We start from the raw sequence: 20,484 nt of genomic DNA, 5'->3' as shown, positions 1-20,484 counted from the left end.
CTTCCAAGGTAAGCTCTGAATTATTAGAAATAAAAAGACAAACACCTCTCAACAAGGACAAAAAAAGAAACCCAAAGGCTAATATGGAGATCAGAAGCTGCTCTGGACATGATTCTCCTTTGATCAAAGCAACAGGACTGAGCACTCAGCATCAAAGGCTGAGATCTTAAGTGAGGTGCTGGTAGTGGGTCTAAACAGCCACCATAGCCCTAAGTGTCAACAAAGCCCTTTTGGAAACCCAGGAAAGGTGGCAGACTCCAAAGGTCACCCTCATGTTGCTGCTGCCACTACTGGTGGTAGTAATGGTGGTATTCTTGTATCTTTGAAATTAAATCTCATAGGACAAACCAAAACGGGTCTCTGATGTGGGGCAAAGTTGCTTCAGAAAAGGTGTGGGCAGACACCCTTCCAAACTAACATTCTTTGGTGGGGGGAATTAAAAAAAAATCCAACAACAAAGAACGACTTCATCCTAGACTGTATTCATGTACAAAGTCCCTTCGTATTCTCTTCAGTCTTCCTTTACTGGCCAACGTCATTCTGTGCTTCAGAAAGAAGGATCAGGTATACTTCCAAAAACCACCCAATTTTCCCATTTTTCTTAACAGCCTGTAACCCTTTGAGCTCTGTGGTTGAATATTTTGAATCCTGCCAGTTGAATTCTGGAACATCAGCTATTATTTACTCCAAGAACTTGCAACAACTTGATTTTTTCATCATGTTGTAAAAAACTATACTGTTTCCATCCCAGTTCCACTCCAGCGTAGTACAGGAGAATGAGTGCTGGACTTGAAGTCAGAGAATCTGGATTCAAATCCTGCCTCTCACTTCACAGATGTGTGACTCTGGGCAAGTCCTTTAACCTCTCTGGGCCACCATCTCTAAAATGAGAACTGGCTTTTACAATCCCTTTTCAGTTTTCAATCTATGATCCAATGAGCCCCCATATCACTAGTTAGACCCCAGGGTTTCTTTGGCCGCTTCCACCTCAGATCAGTAGCTTCCTCTGCTTTTGTATTCTTCCGCTCTAAGGCCCACACCCACATTTACCCCTCCCCAAAAAGGAGAGGCACAACAAAAGCTCATCTGGCACCTTTTCTACCCCAAAGCCATCATCCATTATATAGTGCTGTCAACACAGACAGTATTTTATGAGATTTCAACAGTTGTTACCAGAGATAAACAGTGGGTATAGACAAAGTCTTTGCACCCCCTAATCTGTATCTAATCTCTACTACTAATCTCACTTAGTAAACTCAAAGGTTTTTGATGAATATCTTAATTTTTCTTCCTCAGGCTGACTTTTAGGCAAGCAAAGATGAAATGCTTTTGTTCCTTTAATGCAGAGGGAGACATTAATGGCCCACAATTGGGGATGAGGAGAGCTCATCCATCCACATCAGCATTGTCCCTGGTGGTGGTTTTTAAAAAATGAACTCTTAAATTTAGGGTTCTGATCTGAAAAAGAAAAGTAATAAAGATTAGCATGACTTAAGCGTCCTTCCTCCAGAGATGAGCCAAGAGTCTGGGGATAGGAGAGTCTTGCTCTCTAAGTCCAAAACTAGGAATTGGTCCTTGAGGACTCTGCCATTTAGGGAAGTCACCTAACTTCTCTGGACTTCGTAGTTTCCTTATATGATTGGAAGATGTGATTGGAATTGTTGTTTTTGTCCTTTGTTCTAGAAGAGGACCATGACATCAGAAAAGTAAGGCCATGACATGCAAAGTCAATTGGATTTAAGTAAGGGAGGGCTGTGCAAAGGCACCAACCTCACTTTCTCCTCTGGAGCCATCTGGGTCCAGTGGCCAGATACAGATCAGCACAACTGGAGATGGCCCAGGATGCAGTGGGGGACCTTGACCTTTTCAAGGTAAGGTCTTTAACAGTCAGTCAGTTTGACTGAGGCAACTCCCATTCAGTGATTAATAATTAATAAGAAATGAGGCAGAGAATGACCTCTTTACCTAATTTAAAAAAAAAATTGATCTGGGAGAGGAAGACCCTCAGGGTTTCTGGCCAAAAGAGAAACAATTGCAATTTACGTTTATTCTGAGCCAATCAGGGCCCAACAATAATCAAGTAGGGTTTGGCCAGGGACCTACTGTTGGCCAATCAATGAGAGCCAAAGTGATTTGCGGCCTAAATCTATGATTTTATAAACTCCATTAATTTTCCCCTTATGGTTAAGAGCTCTTAATAGCAATCTCTGTGGAATCTCTAGCTATCTAGTCATTTTGAAAATGTTCTCGATGAGAGTTGATGGATAAAATGACATGAGATGACAACTTCAAGGAGAAAGGAAACAAAACTGTGGTGGTGAGAAAGAAGAAGGAAGAGGTATAAATATCAAATGTAGATTAAATTTTATCATTGCTTCTAGAAGAAAGGTATATGAAATTGTAAGTGACCTAAGCTAGCCCCTACCAACTTTTCCAGTCTTAGCCCCACCTTGAGTCCAACATAAATCATTTGTTCCAACCAGGATGGTATTCATTATTCCAGGGGAAGAACACAATACTTCAAGGCTAGGTTTAAATCCTGCCTTCTCCATAAGGCTTTCTGGGACTATCCCAGTCTAGAATGATATCTTCTCTCCTCCCTACTCTTAAAGTAGTTATAGTTTCCCACTCACTTGACATAATTTTCATATTTAACCTCATATTGACATCTCATTCCATTTTCTTACACACACATGAACGAACTCTAGGACAAGTCATTCAGAATGGACACCGATGTCCATTCCAGCTCTTAAAAAAAATTGATCAATCAATCTATGACCATTCAATTAAAAGTCATTTATTGAACATCTATCACAGGCAAGACCTAGTACAAGAAGCCTTCCCCAACCCCTCTTAATTCCTGTGGCTTACCCCCGTTAATTATTTCCTATTTATCCTGTACATAGCTTGCCTTGTATATATTTGTTTGCATGCTGGCTGTCAGATTGTAAGCTCTTTGAGGACAGGGACTCTCTTTTGCCTCTTTTTGTATCCCTAGCACTTCACAAAAGTTTACTGAATTGAATCTAGACATTACACTAGGCACAGGGTGGGGAGAAGAGGGAATTAAAAATAGGAACAGTTGCTGCCCTCATTCAGTATCCAATCTAGTCTGAAGATAAAGCATATGCAAAAATAACAGTAATGGAAAGTAGAACGTGAAAGTTAAATAAGAGATGTAATAAGTGCTACATTAAAGTTCAGGGGAAGGAGAAATAACTATCTCATTTTTCACCTGCCTACTGAAAAGAGAACGGGCCTTACCTCATCCTCTCCTTTGCATACCTTTAAACAGAGGGTCATAGATCGAGAGCTGGAAGTCACCCCAGAGGGTAATTCAGTCCAACCTCCTTATTTTACAGATGAGGAAACTGAGGTCTAGAAAAGTTAAGTGATGTGTCCAAAATCACAAAGGCAGGAAGCAACAATGCTAGGTTGAGCTTTTTTTATTTGCGATACCAAACCAAAATCTTATTAATGCAATCCGTGTAGCATGATGTTCATTATTCCAAAGTCCAGGGGAAAAAAAAAAAGCTACAATAGCCTAAACTCTCTTATTATTATTTCCTTCTTTTTTTTAAATAATTTATTTATATTTAGTTTTCAACATTCACTTCCATAAGATTTTGAGTTTTAAATTTTCTCTCCCTCCCTCTCTTCTCCTCTCCCCCTCCCCCCCCAAAGGTGTGCATTCTGATATAGGCTCTATTTATACATTCATACTAAGCATATTTTCCCATTAGTCATGTTGTAAAGAACAATTAGAACTAATGGGAAGAACCACAAGAATGAAGCGATAAAACAAAACAACTAACGAAAAAGAGACCAAATAGTATGCTTCCATCTGCATTCAGACTCCATAGTTCTTTCTCTGGATGTGGATAGCTTATTCTTTATTGTTTTTATTTTCCTATTGCTTTTCAAAGCCATGTGTAGTATACTAACCAGGAGTCAAGAAACTTGATTCTACTTCCAGTGATGCCAATAACTTGCTGTTGACCTCAGGCAAGTCACCACTTCTCTGGACCTCATTCTTCCCATGGGCAAGGGAAAAAAAAGAGCATAAGAGGACTGGCCTAGATGATCCTTAGAGTTCCCTCCATTTCCAATATTCCATGATTCTGGGATATTTTTTGAAGAATGGGACTGTATCAGCTCTCAATGACTATAAATGTTTTAAGTCACTGACAATAAGCAAAATGCAAATTAAAACAACTGTGAGATTTCAACACCAATCCAGAGTAGCAAAGATAACAAAAGACATAAATAGTAAAAGTTGTTTTAGTTTGGTTTGATTTTGTGGGGAGAAGGTGGAATGCTGTAGGAAGACAAGCACATTAATGCATTGTAGAGATGTGATTAGTCTAAACAATCTCAAAAAAATTTTGTAATTAGATTTAAGTCACTAAACTGTACATACTCCTTTGACTCAGAATACCATTACTATTTATAGACTCCAAGGAAATTAACAGCAGAAGGGAAGGTCCCATACATGCAAATATTTATAGCAGAACTTTTTGCAATTACAAAGAACTAGAAGGAAAGTGGGTATTTATTTATTAGGGAATGACTAAATAAGTTGTAGCATGTGACTGTCATAGACTGCAATAATAGTAATAATTAATAAATTAACCTTTATACAGCACCTATTATGGGCAGCTAGGTGGTAAAGTGGGGGATAAAATGCCAGGCCTGAAGTCAGGAAGACTTATCTTTCCAAGTTCAAAACTGGCCTCAGACACTTACTAACTGTGTGACCCTGGCAAGTCACTTAATCATGTTTGCCTCAGTTTCCTCATCTGTAAAATGAACCAGAGAAGAAAATGGCAAACCACTCCAGTATCTTTGTCAAGAAAATCCCAAATGGGGTCAGAAAGAGACAGGCACCACTGAAATCACTAAACAACAACACATACCTACTATGTGCCAGGAAGTGCTTTACAAATATTATCTCATTTTCATCCTCACAACAATTCTGGGAGGTAGATGCTATTATTATACCATTTTACAGATGAGGAAACTGAGAGAAAGAGAAGTTACATGACTTGCTCAAAGTCACATCTCTAGGAAGTATCTGGGGGCCATCTCCAGTTGTCCTGATCTATATCTTGCTACTTGCTCCAGAGATGGCTCCAGGGGTGAAAGTGAGGCTGGTGACTTTGCACAGCCCTCCCTCACTTAAATCCAATTCATTTGCAAGTCATGGCATCACCTCCCTGATGTCATAGTCCTCTTTGAGAACGAAGGACAAACAACTACAACAAAAGGAACTATCTGAGGCCGCAGTTGAACTCAGGTCTTCCTGGCTCCAGGTTGGTGCTCTGTCCACTGTGCCACCTAATGCTTCCAAAAGGAATAACAAATATAAAAAAATTATTTACTCTATTCTGAAATACTCAGGAAGACCTATATGAACGGATACAGAATAAAGTAAGGAAAACTAGAACAATTTAAACAATGAGCACAATAATCTAAAGGAAAACAAAGCTAAAAGATTTCAACATTTTGAATAAGCAGTCATGACTTTAGAGGATTGATGATGAAGCATGTCCAGGGTGGTGGTAGTAGACTGTGACAGTAATGTAAAAATGAAAGGCACATCAATAAATCATTTAAAAAGGGGGAAAATATTTTTGCATTCTAGAAAGTGATAGAGCTAAGAATTAAATCCACTGGGTCACACAACTTAAAATAAGTCATCATATCATACAAAGCAATTTTTCCCTTCAGTACTGATCAAGCAATGATGTAGAGTGCTGCCAAGATCCTTAAGGATAAAAACATAATTTATTTATGGTATAAAAAGTGTATAATAAATGATTTCTTATGCACACAAATCTGATATTCTGTAAAATTAAATTTTAACAGCCTAGAGTGGAATACTCAAGCTAATGAAAGCCATTTCCCTTCTATAAACACCACTGCTCCTTATGAACTACCTTTCATCTGAGGATTACAAAGCACCTTGTCATGAATCGCAGTGCCAATAGGACAAATGAAGGCTGTTTTTGTCTATCTGATGCCAAGTTCTACACAGTACAGTTAAAATGGTCTGTGCCCAGTGTTCCATAAGTGAATTCAAGGAAACAAACATTTACAGAATTTACACCTGTGCTAGGTGCTAGGGATATGAAGGCACACAAAGCAGCCTCTGCCCGAGAGGAGCGTATGTTCTATGGAGGGTGGGGAGAGATTGACAGCAAGAAGCACAAAGTACTAAATCATTTCCAAAGGAAACAGCATTAAAAAGTAATGGAATCTAGAAAAAGGCATCACGTAGAAGAATAGCAAATAAACTATCCTATGAAGAGGGTTTATGGGAAGGGTGGGCCTCCAGGTCACATGTGGCCCTTTAGGTCCTCAAGTGTGGCCCTTTAGGTCCTCAAGTACAGCCGTTTGACTGAGTCCAAGTTTTATGGAACAAATCCTTTTATTAAGAGGTCTAAGGTTTGGAAGTGAGGAGAGAGCCCATTTTAGATACGGAAGACCATCTGTTCAAAGGCATCAAGGGTGGGTGATGGGAATGGGCACAGATTAACTAGAAGATTGCTGAAGATTCTAGATTCAGAGCTGGAATGAATAGGCATTACAGGGCATTGGGTCTGACCTCAATTTTACAGATGAGGAAACTGAGGCCAAGGGTGCTTAAGTGATTTACCCACGATCACACAGTGATAAATACAGAGCTGGGAGTTGAACCCAGGTCTCCTAATTCCAGATCCAACACTCTTTCCATAGCACCAGGCTGCCCATTCTGAAAAAAACTAGAAAGGGAGGTAGGATCCAAAATGGAAGGGCTTAAAATACCAGCCTGGGAATTTTGTATTTAAACCTAGAGATGAGAGAGAGTAACAGTTTTTTAGGGCCAATCATTGGATAGATAAATGCAGCTGGGCACCTTAGACCTGAGAAAATTCTAGAGAATCGATTTATTAGCATATCTGACAAGTAGGAACATTTAATAAAATTAAATATTTGGCACTTGGAAGGAACAATGAATCAAGTCCATCTTTATTCTACAGAAATACATATTTCCCATTTAGACAAGAAATCAAGATACCTATCAACTTATAAAATCTTTTTTCTTTCTAAAAATATTTATTTTTAACATTCTTTTCTTTTAAATTTTGAATTCCAGATTACCAACTTAACAAAGTCTTGAAACCCTCATTCTCAGTCTAACCTAATTATACAACAACTTGACTGAAACTCTGATCCTTTGTGAACTCATTAGCACGTACAGTGACGTATATTCATTGAAAGCATAATTAAGGAAAAAGAAAAGTAAATTGAAGCAATGCCTCTACACCAGACTTGATCCAAATGGGATCTGGTAAATAGATACTCAATGAAAGTGCATATGGAAAACAAAATGAGCGCTCATGGATTGGGGGATGGCTGAACAAATTGTGGAGGTAGTATTAGTGTGCAGTAAGAAATTATGAATATGAGGAATTTAGGGAAACATGTAAAGATTTGTATGAACTGACGCAGAGTAAAGACAACAGAACAAGAATAACGTAGATAAGAACTACAACAATATAGAGTAGGGAAGACTCAAAGGAAGTCAAATTCTGAGTAGTCACAATGGTCGATTTTGCATCCCCAAGGACAGATGATGATACATATACCTCCCCTCCTTTCAGTACAGGGCTGGAGGGACCACAAATGCAGAATATTGCACACCCTTTCAGTCTAGGTCTCTGTAGTAACTAGTACTGTTTTATACACACACACACACACACACACACACACACACAAAATCCTTTTTTATAGACTGGAGGGGGTGGCATATCTAGAAATAACTGGGAAATACAAACAAAAGGCTCAATAAATTTTATTTAAAAGAAAAACTGCCCATCCTTGAAAACAAATCAAGATGAAGATTCATTTTTTTTTAAGTTTCTTACCTGTAATTGTTTTCTCTTATAAGAGGAGCCAATCTGTTTCTGGATTGTATTTGCCTGCTTTATTCTGTCACACAGTTCACCTCAAGAGATTTCTGGATCATCAGTCCGAACTGCTGGAAATTCCCTGGAGAAGACTTCCAAAGACTGTAGACAAGAAAAAGAAATACCCCTCAAACATTAACGTTGATGAGCTACAATTCCCCTCTTCCTCTTATCCTTTTTCATTCACCACCATTTATTTAGCATTGAATAGGAGGCACTCAGGAAGGATAGCTGTCCTTGTTGCAAAAGGATAAATTATAAGGAATGACTGGTCTTTAATTTAGGACTCTGGATGCCAGACAAAGAGGGAGATTCCTGGCTGGAAAACAGCAAGTAGGCAATGATTCTCCCATCACATTAGGAGTGTGATAAGTAATTATAGACTTCTCAAAGCCAAAAAAAAAAAAATCTTTCATTGTAACTGAGAAAAAAAAATCCTGGAAGTATGTAGATCCACAATGAGAGTGTTAATTTAATAACAATGCTGATAGAACATAAAGACAATATAGTATAACATAGCAAACAGTGAACCAAAGCTATGTGACCTTAGTTAAGTCACTTTGTGAATCTCTTTGTGAATCTCTTCTGAAAATGTGCAGTTCTGCCTGGAATACAACATAGGATAATTAATGTCAAGTTAGGCTTGACCTATTCAGATAATGAAACCTAGAATGTACTAATAAGCATGGAAAAAACCTCTCTCTCCATCTCCTTTATCAAGCTCTATTCTTTCTATTTGAAATAACAGCATCCTAAAAAATCATAAGCCTAACTAGGGTAAAGGAGAAAATTCCTTATCAGCTGTCAACTTGAAATAAAGAGGAGTACCAAAGTCGCAACAAGGATCTTTAATCAAGGCAAGGGAGTTGCAATGCAGGATACCTCACAGCACTGAAGGGGAGGTATCCGGGAAGGGTAAATGCACTTCAACAGGTGGGCAACTCATGGAAGGCACAGCCTCTCAAAGATGGTACCTAAGTTGTTTTACAAAAGAGCTAAAATTCTATAGAGAAGGCTAGGGAGGCTGGGGGAGTGGTAATATCTGGTCAGAACAGTGGGCTCCAGGTACACCAAATGGGGAGTTTACAGAGAAATCACAAGACTGGCTTCAACTGGTTTGAACCTGCTCCAACCATAAGGTCAGGGTCAGGTAGCCCCTCTGGTCGCTGCATTCAACACAACCAAAATGGTCTGTTCCATCCTACTGTGCAACTTTAAGAAAGTATATTGAGGAAAGCAGAATTAAGTCTGGTAAAAATGACTCCCCAAGAGAGAAACAGGACCAGAGGATCCTTGGAGATCAGAAGGTCACTGTTAAAGTGTAAAAGATACCTCAAAATACCACCCCCAAACATCAATAAACCAACAAAAGTTAGAACCAGGTACAGAGATATCAAAAAAGTTTTAAAAAAATACAAGTATTTATACAGTCAACATTTATATAGTTCAAAATTTAATAGTTTGTAAGTAAGTCGATCCAGGGGACAGAAATCATGTTTTATTTTGGAAAATATATCTCCCAGAAGCTTAAATGAAACCTTAGTGGTTTTCACCTTGCCCAGTTGTAGAAGATGACAGAAATCTTGCAGGGGAGACACAAGTGAAACATGAAACACAGGAAAACAGCCACCTAGAGAGAAGAGAGGTCACGCTAGGTGAGGTGGAAGTATGGAGAGGCACAACTAGAGACTATAAGAAAGACAAAGAAGGTGGATCAGATCTGATCCTGGCATATGGAAAGCTAACATCAGAGGGGAAAATTCATCTGAGCTGTACCAAATATCTAAAGAACGATGCATACTAGGTGCTGCTCCAAAACTCACAGGGAAGGACTGAACAGAGGCAGTTTAAAGACATTACTCTCAAGAATACCAACAAATGACTGAGTTTAAATGAATCACAACTTCCCAAGGAGTTAAGATGTTTGACAATTGAAAGGGATTATGACTCACTGGTTGCCTGGAGAGTATGGGGAAGGGGAAGTCACCCAAGTATGGGCATACAGCATACTAGCTGTCTGATTCACTTCTTTTCCTAGTTTACCTTGCTTTAGGGTTTGCTCAAATGATGTATCATATTTCTGGGTCTCTAGTATATCAAGCAAATAACCAGTAGGGGCTCATGATTTGTGGATCTGAACAGCTGATAACCCAATATAGCACTCTGAACACGAGAGGGAGCAAGTTGTTCCAGAGACATAAGGGGACCAGGATACAAGAGCTCAACAGCTGCTCTTCCCCACATCTCTGGGAGGAAAGTATAGGTATTGTTATCATCATTTTACGTGAAAGCCCTGAGCCTCAAAGAGATTAAGTGACCTAACTAAGGTCACATAGCTCATATGGGATCAGGTCAGAACCTGAACAGAAAAGGTAGGTTAAAAAAACCACACACAATAAAATTAAGAAAGCAAAAGAAGAGAATGAGGAACAATTCTAAAAGACAAAAACAGAAACTCAGCTGGATTCCTGATCATCTAGTGGCAGTGCTACAGTAGAAAGAGATTTGGAGTCAGAGAACCTGCATTCAAATCCCAGCCCTCCCACTTAATACTTGTATGATCTCGTGCCAATGACTTTTCTGGCCTCAGTTTTCTCACCTCTAAAATAAGGGGGTTGGAGTAGACAGCCTCTAAAATCCCTTCCAGCTCTAAATCTGTGATCCTATAATCTTTATAAGTAAAAGAAGTACAATATGATTTCTACAGAACCCAAAGTTTTTCAAAGCCCAATAATTTCATTTAACACTTTTTACAGCAATATTACACTATAGGAAATGAATTTGGAATGTCCCTTAGAAACACCTGTAATGGGGGCGGCTAGGTGGTGCAGTGAATAGAATACCATCCCTGAAGTCAGGAAGACCTGAGTTCAAATCCGGTCCCAGACACATAACTCGTACTAGCTGTGTGACCCTGGGCAAGTCACTTAACCCCAATTGCCTCACCAAAAAAGCAAAAGAAGCAAAAAAAACCCTGTAACAATAACAATAACAACAACAACAACAAAAATAATAATAATAACTAGAATCTGCATACCTCTTTTAGATTTGTAAAGTACTTTACAAACATTATTTCATTTGATCCTCACAACAACCCTGGGAAGCAGATGCTATTATTCTTCCCATTTTACAGATAGGAAGGAAACCAAGACAAACTGAGGTTAAATGTAACCAGATTTGATTTGTTTGGAATTATAGAAGATGACAAAGGATGGCGGTTTGCATACTTTTCTTCTTACAAGTTTTTTTTTTTTAAGTGAACTGGGAGCAGTATCACAGATTAAGGGAGAAGGGTAACACAAGGAGAAAAGCAATATAAGTAAATTAAATATATCCAAATCCATGACATCAATCCGAACCAGAAATCTGGGAGGAGAAAAAGCCTATAAGTTTCACACGAAACAAAAATCAAACACGTTACATGTCTTCCTCCACCAATATGCCCCACCCTCAGTTATAATCACTCATTATATTATATATTATTATATCATTATATCATTATCATTATTCATTAGGCATCTACTATGTGCTTAGCATTATAACCTCATGCTCAGACTGGTAAGTGTTGAGACCACAGAATTCTGGGCATTAAGTTTTATCAGTAACAGAATCCTCCTTTCCCTGTAACCTCACATGAACAGTGTTTAGCACCATGCACCAGAAAAAGAGCAATATTCAGCTCTCCAGCCTGCCTCGTAAGAATTACAAATTGCTTCTGCGAGCTTTTCAGGTGATTTCAAGTCTTCCTTCCTTTTCCTCCTTGTGAATTATGAAAAGTCATCCCTAATTCATGAGAAATATTTTGCCCATCATCCTGCCCATTACCATATATCCTCATCATATACTCTCTGTTTATAGGCATTCACACTCCCTCATAGACACCTTTACTTGGGTAATAAGGCACTGGCAGAGATTAGTAAGCCTCGCTGCCACACACACCTATTGTACCATCATGATATCCCCAGCAGCAACACTCCATGACTTCAAAGGAAGCAGATTCCTTTGACAGTATTGCACAGAATGACACCAAATGCAAGGTTAAAAGGAATTCACGAAAACTGAAAAAAGCTCTCCTTGGATGCACTGAGTCTTAATCATTCTCTTGGGTTAACATGTCATTTTAAAAAATATCTCCCCCTGCCAAAAAGCTAAAACACAGCCTTTAACAATTCATTTACACTAAAATCCCATCTCCTCCCCTCCTCCCACTCTAGGCAAATGCTTTCTTTTTAATAAAACATTCTACTTCCATCTAGTAAAATTTGACTTCCAATTCTCAGCAGTGGCCCTGTCATATTCCTAACATCAATGGAGAAATCCAAATTCAGAGCTGAGTCTTTGTAATCATTTCTGGATGGCATATTTCAGATTACCTCAAGTAAGACCGGCAAAAGCCCTGAGTACAGACATCTGCTAATTGGCGACATGGGTGGGAGTGAATAAAGTAGAACCAGGAAAACCATACTCTGTCAAAGGACAAGAACTTTTTTTGTTTGTTTATTTGTTTTTTGCTAGGCAATGAGGTTAAGTGACTTGCTTAGGGTCACACAGCTAGTAAGTGTCAAGTGTCTGAGGCCAAATTTGAACTCAGGTCCTCTTGACTCCAGGGCCCGTGCTCTATCCACTGTGCCACCTAGCTGCCCTGACAAGAACTTTTAATGGCCACATCAACAAATTTTCCTCCTATTATGGTGAGAAACAGTATGAAGAGCACAATATTTAATTCACAGTGCTATTATCTGATCAATGGCCCACCAAACCAGCTTGAGTTTTCACTAGATTTGTAAGTAGTCCTATATTGGCAAAGAAGGGTCTGGGATCTCCTTGGATGGTTAACAAACATGGAACTGCATTTTCAAAGTTGAAAGAACTGTACCAAAAATGCATTTTCAACAATTCAATTAAACAGAGAGTGTAGGTTAGTAGAAAGAGGACTAGATTTGGAGTTGCGGGTGAGGTGGGGGCTGGAGGGCCTGGGTTTGAATCTTGTTTCCACCACTTAACAAGCTCTGGGAGATTCTCCAAGTCACCCCAGTCCCAGCTGGAATTGCTCTGGACTCCCTTCCAGTTCTAAATCTGATAACGTCTTATTAAGTGTCCACTATGTGCAAAGCTCTATGCTAGACACAAAGGAGGTAAATATAAAAGACAGCCGATCCCTACTCTCAAGGCTACATATAAGTCTGGCAGGACATCACAGACAGCTTAAATAGCCCCCAAATTTTCAATGCTCCATTACCTTACATTTGAATTGCACTTTAGGAATTACAAAGTACTTTACCCATATTTTTGTATTTGGTTCTCACAACACTGTGAAGAAGGTGCTACTATTACACCCATTTTACAGATAAAGAAACTAAAGCTTGGAGACATTACAGCTGCTAAGTGTCTAGGGCAAGATTTGAACCCAGGTATTCCTGACCCCAAATCCAGGGCTCTAGATACTACAACATTCTGTATTAATAATTCAATTAACACATTTTAAGCAACTGTTCATATACTTTGCTACTTGGAATTTCAGTTCACATTACAGTTCAAAAACACCCAGCCATTTAAAGGTTAACTAATGGGACAATGTCAACTAAAATGGCAATCCTCCATTCCCTTTTATGTTCAGTTCTTCCAGCCACAAGAGACACTGTATTTATTTATCATTTGAATTACCTACAAATTCTTCCGGTGAAACAAAATGCGGGAGACAGAGGTCCTTGAGACATGAACATCTGCAGCTCATCTTACTCAGCAGAGATGAATGGAAACCAGTGTCACTGAGCAGAAAGCACATGACAACATACACAGCCACATATACCCGCAGAGTTCAAATGAGAGTGGCTTTTAAATAAAGTGACTTAGCGTTTACTGAAATAAGCCTCCGCTGGCAGGCAGGTAACAAACCAATCCATGCAAAAGACTCAAGCCTGAAGCTCCAGGGAGGGGGTCCTGAGGCCTGAGATAACCCAAAGAATATTGGGGCAAAGGCTGATCCTGCTGTCAGAGGCATATGGAACAGGAGGTTCCACAGAAATCTGAGTTTCTCAAACTGGGAGATGCAAGCCTCCTAATGTGCTTTCTTTCCCTTAGGTGAAACCACACAGCATAGCACGGTGGAAAGAGTACCAGAGAAGCAAAACTTTTGCCTATAGGCAGAAAGGTGGTATACTAGGGGTACAGAATAAAGACATATACTGAGATTTTTAAAATTCAATTTTATTTTCACTTCCAAATGCTCTCTCTTCCTCCTCTCCCTCCCTTATGAGAAAGTAAGAAAAACAAAACCTATGGCAAATATGTATAGTCATGTAAAACAAATTTCCACATTAGCCATGTACAAAAAAAAAGGCAAGAAAAAGAAAGAAGAAAATATGCTTCGATCTATAATCTACGTCCAGCAGTTCTCTATCTAGAGCAAATAGAATGTTTAATCATGAGTCCTTCGGAACTGTGGTTGGCATTGTGTTGATCAAAGTTCCTAAGTCTTTCAAAGTTGATTATTTTATAATCAATACAAAATAATTTACATAATTGCTTTTACTCTATAAAGTGTTCTGGTTCTGCTCACTTTACTTTGCATCAGTTCATGCAAGTCTTCCCAGGTTTTGCTGAAACCATCCCTTTAACCATTTCTTATAGCACAACAGTATTTTATCATAATCATATACCATAATTTGTTCAGCTATTTGATGGGCATCCTCTCAGTTTCCAATTCTTCAATGATACACTTCATTGTTAATGAGGAAGAAGTCATAATATCATGTCATTAGGAAATCACAGCAACAAGTGACAAAATCTTCCTAATTGGTCTCCCTGCATTCAGTCTTTCCTTTCTCCAATCCATCCTCCACATAGCTGCCATTTTGATATTCCTAAAGTATATGTCAGACCATGTCACACCCCCACTCCAGAAGCTTCAGTGGCTCCCCATTGTCTTTAGGATACAATATAAACTGCTCTATTTAGTATTTAAAGCCTTTCATAGTCTAGGTCTAGCCTGATTCCACACGACAACTCACAGACACTTTACTCCAACCAACTGGCCTCTTTGCTATTCCCTGAAATCCCACATTGCACAGTCTGGTCCCTAGGTCTGATATGCTCTCCTGCCTCACCTCTGTCTCTTGGAAACCCTAACTCCCTTCAGGGCTCAGATGAAATGCTAGTGCCTGGCACTAGCTAGTGAACCACAGTGCTTGGCACACACACAGAGTTTAATAAATTCTCAGTGATTGTTTTAACCAAAGGAGTTGATTCTTCAGTGTGTCCAACAACATGCACGGATGAAAACCCGAGGCTTACCAGGTAAGTTCTAAGTAGTTGTCTGAGACAAAGAGAATTTACCCACTTGTCTATGGTCACACAACTAGTAAATGCCCAAAGTGGGATATGAATGCATCTCTTTTTCTGATTCGAGTCAGAAAAAGAATTTTCCTAGAGTTAGGCAGATCATGAAATGTAGACACCATTCTATTTCTCCAGTCTGAAGGAGCACATCACAGCTCGTGCTTCACTGGCAGTCTTCATGAAACTAAGATCACAATCACACACACACACACTTGGATCTATCCAATGTAGAAATCTGTCTTACTTGGGGTTTTGTTTTTACTTTATTTTCAGTCTGGGGAAGGAGGATGGAAGTGGGTGGGTGTAGAGTGGGATGGAGATAAGAAGGGTTTTGCTGATTGAAAAAAGTATAATTTAAATAATAATAATAAATAAAATAAAATTCCAGAGTAAAGAAAGAAACAAACTAACAAAAAAATTAGGGTCACCTCCATACTGTCCTGAGGCATCCAAAGGAGCACTTTAAAGAAGGCATTAAGGTCTTGCTATTGCAAAGACTGAGAATCTTTTCTGGTTTTTGTTTTTGTTTATTGTTTTTTTTTGTTTTTTGTTTTGTTTTGTTTTGTTTTTTCAAAAATTGGGAAGCAAGGGTGGAAGAGATGATGCAATACTAGACTTGGAGTCAGGATACCTGGGTTCAAATCCTACCTCAGACATTTACTAGTTGCGTGATCCTGGACAAGCCTCTTAACAACTGAGTCTCTGTTCCCTCATCTGGAAAATAGGTATAACAATACCTCTATAACCTCTCTCACAGAGATGATATAAGGAAAGCCTTCTGCAAACAATAAAGGAATGTGAGTTATTGATAAAAGGCAACTTAAAAATAAAATTTTCAATAAAATTCTCCTCTCACTCATATTTTTCCTTTCTTGCTGCTCTTCTCAAGCAAACTTCAAAACTGAAACATAGGGGATAGAGCACCAGCCCTGAAGTCAGGAGGACCTCAGTTCAAATCCAACCTCAGACCAAACACTTGACACTAACTACCTGTGTGAGCCTGGGCAAGTCACTTAACCCCAATTGCCCAAAAATAAATAAATAAATGAATGAATGAATGAATAAATAAATAAACAAATAAATCTCATAAAAAAACCTGAAACATAAAAAAATCCTATAAATCCTAACTTCCCAACATAAATTGTGCTTACTGATTTTGAAAAGTTTTCATTCAAAGTCTGTACTTTTTACACCATGCAACTGTCTGACATTACAGGGCATCATGTTTATGTCCAGCCCAGATGAGACACAATGAACCATGATGGGGCTGCTTGGGCATGGCTAAGTGTTCTGAACCTATGAATTAAAAAGGTATGCATCACTGCCACAAAAGCTTACTCTAAAATTATAGTCTTCCGACTATAAAACACTACAGTTAAGTAATAAAATGATTTCTGTGATAACAGCTTGCTCTTCTAAACATTTCAACTGATTTGGCTTCTGTCCCCAAGTAAACCCTATAATTATAAACCCTAATAGAGAGCATAGCGTAGAGGATTTTGACCTTTCATCCGGAAGAACAGTTCAAATCCCACCTCCGATGATAACTGCTGTGACCATGCCAAGTCATTCAAACTCTCAAAGCCTTGATTTCCTCATGTGTACAATGGAAGTAATCATAACTAACCACATAACTCTTTTGTGGTTCAGATGAGATAATTAATGTAAAGCATTCTGCAAACTTTAAGGTACTTTATAAATATCAGTTACTGTTATTTCTATTATGGCAAAGTGATTGATTCAGCTATTCAAGCTGGAAGGATTCAATTTTCATACCTATTTTGTGATATGTGTAAAAAACAAACCCCCCCCCCCAAAAAAAATCTTGTCCATTTCACACCTTGTCCAGGTCAAATAACATTACCAAGAGATTCTTGACAGGAGTGCCAACTCAGACACACCAACTCCACAGAGCCCAATTCAAGCTCTCTCCCTGGTAAAGACCAAAATAAGTACTCTACACAGCAACAGTTTGTAAGCCAATCAATTCCAGCTTTGTCTTCCAGCATGAGCAAATCCTCGAGCTTGAGGGTACCTTTCTAGTTCCTCTGAGTTTGATGAAAGTTACCTTGACTTTCATCCATCAACATGGGAGAAAGGAAAGCAGTCTTCCCTAAAGTCAAAAAAGTTTAGGGATGAAACACTGGTGCTTCACAAAGCAAAGACCTGAGCACAGAAAAAGGACTCATGACCCTATGAATATCTGCACTTTTTCTTTAACATTTCTTTAGCTTTTGTCCAGAAAGTTGGAATGTCTTGGAAAGCCTTGGGAACACTGATCAATGACATGACCCACCACAGTTGGTGAGGACTGAAGATGAAGCATGCTACCTACCTGGGAACTGATGGATTCCAGATGCTGTGTGAGACATTCATTTCAGAGCTTGGCCAATGTCATTTAATCAATTATGGGCATACTATGCACCAGGCACTGTGCTAAGTTTGTGGATTTCTTTTGCTTAACTATGAAGTTTTTGTCTTTTTTTATTGAAGGTGATTGTGGGTAGAGAGGGGCTAGTGGCAGTGATGCTAAAGAAAAGAAAAAAGAAAGAAAGAGGGATATTAAAACATTTTTAAGTACATAGAAGATAATAGAGGGAAGTCTGGAGGAAGACATAGACAAGGAGGACAGCTTTGAAACTAATGTTGAATTGATTACTTTTTTTAAGTAAGCTTTTTTAATAATGGGGTGTTAGGAGGACTGGTGCCTCTGGTGCGAGGGCTTGCCAAGCCCTTTTCAGGGCTGCTCATCCACCTTTGGTGTCTACCTGGCACTCAATTCTCACCTGTGGCTCCAAGAAGCTATAGTAGGCACAGCGGCCACACCCCAGTAAAACCACGTGGGCAGACAGGCTAAGCCAGGTTGAGGATAACAGGCCATAAGCCCAACAGTGAGTTAGGGGAGTGTCTACCCCAAGCACGTGAAGACGTCCCCCAGTGGAATGGGCAGATGAGAACGATGTGTTCCAATGGCCATGAAGGCACCTTAAAACTTAAAGCGTGATCAGACGTCAAAGAAGCAATGGCATCCACTGCATCCCAGGGTATCTGGGATGGTCCTGACTTCTGTCTTGCCACTGGACTTCAGTGCCTCTGCAAGATAGAGAAAGGCTGATGACTTCGTGCAACTCTGCCTGACTCAAATTCAATTCACACAAGAAGTCACCCTGTGATGTCATTGGTCCTCTTTGAAAACAAAGGACACACAACAACAGCTCTATCTGCCTGGCCCCCTAGGATACTCTGAAACCAAATCCATGACTGATAAATCCCTGCCTGGACCCTCAATACCATGAGAAGACTCAGTCATACTGCCTACTCTCTACTACCAGCTCACCCTCCAACCTGCTCCACCTCTATCAAGGCTACCCTCCCTCCCTCCCCCAAATCTTTCCAACTCCCCTTTACGTTCTTTCTTTCCCCTATTAAAACGTAAGCTCTTTCAGAGCAGGGAGGGTCTCGCATCAGCACAGTGCCTGACACATGAGTGCCGCATTAGTGGATGCTCTACCACCTTGTTTTTTCATTCATTCATCATCTTTTTCACCCATAGCAACTCATAACACAAGTCTACTAAGCCAGAGAAGTTTGGCTGTTTACACGAGTGGAGGAAATATCCATACTGGATAAAATTAGGGAGCTTCTCAGTACTAAAAAGGAGTAAGAGTTCTTGAAGAAATGATGAGCAAATGTACTTCCCTCTCTTCCATGCAGAAGAAGGGGATTATAGAACTGGAACACGGCCTGACCCATCAGACTTGGTTGATGTACGTTGCGGAACTGCTTTTTTTTTTCTCTTTTTTATTTTTTGTAACAAGAGCTAGATCTGAGTAAGGTGAGGGGGAGGGAAATATTTGGGAATAATGTGAAAACAAGAGATATCCATTTTTCTAAAAGATTATGAAATGAACTAAGATTACTAAAGAAAGTTACTTTAATAAAACACATTTTTTAAATAATTTTATGGCTGGAAGGGACCTTAAAGGTCATCAATCCCAACTCTACTCCTCAATGCAGGAATTCTATAATGTGTCAAACAGAGAGTCAATTAACAAACATATTAAGTGCTACTGTGTCTGGGGTTAAGTTAGACACTAGAAACAGAAAGACAAAAAAAAAAATAGGCATTAATCACTACCCACAAAGAAATTTCATTCTATACAGGATGGGGATGAAGGAAGACAAGAAACCATATAATCAAATCTATGCATAGCAAATACAAGGTACCGGGACTGGAGGGTTACTAACAGCTGGAGGGGGATCATGGAACACCTCATGTAGAAGAAACTGTGCGAGTCAGGCTTTGAAGGAAGGCCGGGATTCTAAGAGGCAGTAGGGAGTGCACTCCAGGCACAGGGGACAGCCTGTGGAAAAACACAGCAATTTGCAATAGAATGTTGTGGATAAGGAACAACAGGTTGTCCATTTGCCTGGAACATTGTGTGAAGGGAATAATGTATAATAAGCTCAGAAAAGTAAGCTAAAGTCAGATTGTGAGGGGCTTTAAATACCAAACAGAACCATTTGTATGTTATCCTAAAGGCAGGGGTGTTTTGTATTTTATCCTAAGAACTCAATACGAGGCAACAGTTTGAGAAGCCAAAAGAAGTAATGCAATCCTGGGCAGCACGAGGAGAAGCATGACTTCCAGCAATAATGAGAAGGGAGTCCTGCTGGACCTTACCCTAGTCAGCCCACATCTGCATTGTTGTGGGTTTAGTTCTGGGCATACTATAGGAAAGACACGGACAAGATGGAGCACATCCAAAGGGAAACCAGGATGTGACGGGCCTAAAGTTCAGGCCAAACAAAGATCCAGTGAAGGAACTGGACAGGTTTAGCCTGGACAATGGAACTCAAGGGGGACAGGAAAGCTGTCTTCAAGTGTCTACAGGGTTGGCATGTGGAAGAAGGAATCGGCTTCTTTGGTTTGGCTCCAGAAAGCAGAAACAGGAACTGTGGGTAAATGTTGCAAAAACATAGATTAAAGCTTGGTGTCAGTTAATCAACAAGCACTTTTAAGCATTTATTACTGTGTGCCAGGCTTTAGGTTAGGAAAAGGTTCTTAACAAAAATGAAATGAGATATGAAGGATTCCCCTTCATTAAAGATCTTTAACCAAAAGTTGAGTGGCCACTTTTCAGGTATATTACAGAAAGGACGGCATATGGCACAATGGATAGAGCGCTGGGTC

The 20,484-nt window shown here is 39.5% G+C and overlaps 1 protein-coding gene across 4 annotated transcripts in view; it reads right to left on the bottom strand.

Annotated features, from left to right (window-relative positions):
* FAM160A1 (family with sequence similarity 160 member A1) overlaps nt 1–20,484 on the bottom strand; it is a 360,382-nt gene that overhangs the window by 255,537 nt on the left and 84,361 nt on the right. For 2 of the 4 annotated variants that reach the window (XM_027866950.1, XM_027866952.1), the window contains exon 2: nt 7,911–8,054. The gene's annotated coding sequence lies outside the window, so the exon portion shown is untranslated. Of the gene's footprint in view, nt 1–7,910; nt 8,055–9,505; nt 9,583–17,625; nt 17,648–20,484 lie in introns of those variants that run through there. The other 2 variants (XM_027866951.1, XM_027866953.1) reach the window with 2 other exon arrangements.

Source organism: Vombatus ursinus, unplaced genomic scaffold (assembly GCF_900497805.2).
Source record: "Vombatus ursinus unplaced genomic scaffold, bare-nosed wombat genome assembly UNPS02014784.1, whole genome shotgun sequence".
Lineage (NCBI taxonomy): Eukaryota > Metazoa > Chordata > Mammalia > Diprotodontia > Vombatidae > Vombatus > Vombatus ursinus.
The sequence above is the reverse complement of the archived record's forward strand: the minus strand, read 5'-3'. Positions and strand labels throughout refer to the sequence as shown.